The 4116-nt window shown below is 41.0% G+C and overlaps 1 non-coding gene across 1 annotated transcript; it reads right to left on the reverse strand.

The window, feature by feature from the left end:
* Window positions 1-3357: 3357 nt before the first annotated feature.
* Window positions 3358-3431, reverse strand: Trnan-guu. Its single transcript has one exon. It is a non-coding gene; the product is annotated as a tRNA-Asn (tRNA).
* Window positions 3432-4116: the final 685 nt, after the last annotated feature.

Below are 4116 nucleotides of genomic sequence, written 5' to 3' on the forward strand. Positions count from 1 at the left end.
GCTACACTCTTTGATTGCGTAGTTAAATGAACGTTACGGTTAGAGGTAGTATAGCATAATCCTTCGATTCAACTTGGTTGATAAATCGAATGAAGATCACGTCCTCATTCGATTCGTACTCACTTCGCCTTGCCTCGCAGTTGCTCTCGACGCGGTTGAGTTGAGCGTAATTGTTGTCAACAGTCGACTAATAAAGCAGTGAACTTCGACGTGTAAACCCGGGTTTAGATCATGCCCCGTTTGAATGTTGACGAATGATTTATGCATACTCTGATGAATGAATTCTCGTCCCCTCTGAAGCTCTCGATTGAAATGGATGCATCTGCAATTTCCGAAGTCGTTGGCTTTGACCTCGCGGTTCTCTTCCCCACCCTCCAGCCCCCGTGCGCCTCGGTACTCCCTTTCATCTTTTATTCTCCTCCTTCTTTCACCATCATCCACAAAAGCGTGGAGCACGTGCGGAAACGCTTCGAGTTTCGCAACTCGCCGCCAGGTGGCCGGACAGTCCAAGTTTTCAAAGAGGCGAGGACTTGTGTGCGTGGACGTTCTACTACGTCTTGTAACGTCCACTCCTAAATTTACTTCTACATAATAACCTGCGAGCTACCTCTAGGGCAGTGGTGTAGGTAGGAATTTCGTTCTGGGGGGGGGGGGGTCCAAAAACCAGGGGGGGATATTTAAGAAAAACAGGGTACTAAGTAATGGGTTTTTAACTAATTTTTAACACTTTTCCTAATTGAAAAAAAAAATTGTTAAAGAAATATTTTTTAAATTCATAATTTTTCAATATTTTGTTTTCTTTTGTGAAGGAAAATGATTGTGTTTTTATATTTCGGGGGAAGAGGTGGTCCGGACCCCAGGATCCCCACCCTGGCTACGCCGCTGCTGTAGGGTGTTTGGCAGGGGGTGATCAGTCACCAGCATACGATAGGATTCCATCATTAATACCACACGGTCAAAAAAGGTATGCATGCTAACAAATCATACTCCAAATTCATGGAAATGAAAAACTTTCCAACTACTCATTAAGGTTATATGCCGATAAAGAGAGATTCACACAAAACATGCTGTTGGATAGTGAGAAATTGATTTGTTTATTTCACTTTGTTATACTCACTACAATTATACTCCACATTCACGGAAATGGAAAACTTTCCAGCTACTCATTAAGGTTATCTGCCGATAAAGAGAGATTCACACAAAACATACTGTTGGATAATGAGAAATTGATTTGTTTATTTCACTTTGTTTATTTCTCTTTGTTTATTTCTAATGAAATCAGCACAATTTATAAACACACTTGTCAGAAAAAGAACTCACTAAGGGAATCGGAAGTGTTGGCACGCACCTTACTTCACAAATCAAAATACACACATTGTGAACACAATTTCTAAGGACTAATGGCGAAACATCGGGAGGGACGACGCATACAACAGAACGCCGCTATTTGAATTAAATAACTCCCCATTTTGTTTGTTTCGCGTCTTCAACCAGAATTGCTGTCCATTATCACGTAACTCTCATTGTTTCCTCATACCGTAAAGAGGAATTGTTACTCTCTATACCGATTGAACATTTTTTTTGTAACTTTTTCTCGCTCAAAAAACTTGAGCTATCGTGAATCAGGATATTAGACTTTAACAGCAGACCATTAGCTGGTTTTTTCCTCGGGTTCTCCACCGGGTCCCACCTGATGTCGATGCACGAGTCGAGCATCGAAACATCGGCTATGGATATCTGACACGGCGGAGAACCCAAAAATGATTCCTGTAAATTAGGCCATCACCTTGTAATTTTTCGGAAAAAGAAAGAGTATCATTTTTCTTGAGCATGTACTTCGAGTATGAAAATTTTGAATCAGATAAAATAATGGGGAAAATACTCAGGTGTAAAATAGAGGCCAAGTTGGCAATGTTACTCCATACACTTCGCAAGTTTCAGTCCGATAACTAAAATTTTAAGTGAGTAATGCGTCCTTATGTCTTGCCTAAGTGTTTCCTTCTTCTAGTTTTTAAGTTGTCAATGAATGAAAGAAGGAATTTTTAAATCTTCTTGAATTTTTCGAATCTTTTTAAAATAATTTTTGGACATTAGAAAATTATAATAATGATAAAACAATATTTTTGGACGTAATACTTCAAACAATGAACTTACAATTCAATTTACGACTTAAAACCTAGAAGTAAGGAAAGGCGTGGGAGGGGAATCTTCTGAAGAGAAGTCTTGCTGAGCGCTCTCCTTTTCAGGAGGAAAGGAAGAGAGATGGAAGAGGAGCAAGAAAGAAGGATGAATAAATTAAATGGGTGTCGTGCTGCTTGCGGCTGTGTCGGAGTCATTTGGAGGGATAAAAAAAAGTTAATGTTTGTTTACATACACACGCGCTCTCGATCGCATTCTCTCTCTCTCTCTCTCTCTCTCTCCGGCCTTGGCTTGAGATTGCGTAGCTTCACGCATGCGCGAACGAGGATAATTTGCTGCGGCGCACTTCGTCGGGGTGGAAGAGGGAACAGCTGATGCGAACGATGCGTTTGTTGCGTATGATGCCGACTCCTCCCTGACAATGGGTGTGTCACGAGAAGAAATCGTGTTATAGGATTCCGTTCGAAGGTGAAAATCGAAATACATTAACGCAGGCGGATGACTTGCGAAGATAATGTTTCTCTTCAAACAAGTTAAATATCTACATCAAACCGCCTTTTCTTCTTTGGAATTATGTTATAGTTTAACTCAAGGGCGCAGCTAGGAATTGAGGCTGGGGGGGGGGGGGGGTTTAGGCACAACTAATACTGGGGAGTTACGGGGTATGGAATACCCACCAGGGGAAGCGGGAGGTGCGGGGGCCCTCCCCCAGAAAAATATAAGATAAATGGTTCAAACTGGTAAGTTTTACGGCGTTCTGAGGGATAATTTTATAATCTTTACATTATTATATTAGAAATATTAGTCCAATTAAGTAAAATGGATTAAACTTTGTTAAAAAATTAAGTTCTCTGAGCTCTGGGGGGGGGGGGGGGGTTTATCCCCCAAAACCCCCCCCCTCGCTGCGCCACTGGTTTAACTTAGCTACGATTTGCGCGTATCTAAAAGGGTCCTCTCCTAGTTCAAATGCTTTAAGATACTTCGGCTATAACTTGGCTATATATTGGTACTTAGGCGAGCTTTGTCTTAATGTGGCTTGGCCACAAATGATTAACATTATTACGACCTAATACTTGAAAATATTTCACAGGTGAAGCCGTATCTCCAGCAAGCATTCCATTACTTGGAAATAATTCCTCTGCCGTGACATAAGGAAGTGTATGACTCGTGTCCATGTCATACAATTGTTAAGTTTACAACGTAAATTGCAAAAAGAATCGCCCTCGGGTGGGCTCGAACCACCAACCTTTCGGTTAACAGCCGAACGCGCTAGCCGATTGCGCCACGGAGGCTGTTGATAGATATACGAGTAATGAAGGAGGAAATTTATTTCAGAGAAGTGAAATAAGCTAGTCATAGGTAAGATATTCGCGAATATAACCGCTGACGGCGGCAACACCATCACCAGCGGAGAGGCTATCAGTAGTAAGCAGCCGTGGTGCTGGCAACTTTGTGTTCTTATTATAACTTAGCGATGCTCTTTGAGCTGGTAAAATGCGTTAATGCTGGATAACAGCATTGGACTGATGGCACAAAATCGATGAACTGCCATTGTTTAATTAATTACGTGCGGTATAAGTGATAGCTCGTCAAATTACTATCTCTCGGCAAGTATGTGCTTTAGACTGGTATATTGAATCGGAATTTCATGAGTTTCGATATTTTCTGCGTATGAAGCTAGCTTCATAAATAACAATTTACCACGATTATTAGGTTTATTACGACCTAGGTTTCAATGATATTACATCATGTTCAAGGTAAAGATGAACTGATATTGGAACTTGGGTCGTAATAAATTTTATAATGGTGTAAAATCAGTGGCGGATACAGATGCGGGGTGCAGGGGGTTCGCGCCCCCCCCTTGCGGGTCCGCTTGTATTTCCGAACATTGCAAAACCACAATTGTAACTTTTTTATATCGTAAGATGGCATTGTCTTTTACATGTTTATAATCACTTTAAATAAAATTTTCATATA

This window comes from Ischnura elegans, chromosome 9 (assembly GCF_921293095.1).
Source record: "Ischnura elegans chromosome 9, ioIscEleg1.1, whole genome shotgun sequence".
Taxonomy (NCBI): Eukaryota; Metazoa; Arthropoda; class Insecta; order Odonata; family Coenagrionidae; genus Ischnura; species Ischnura elegans.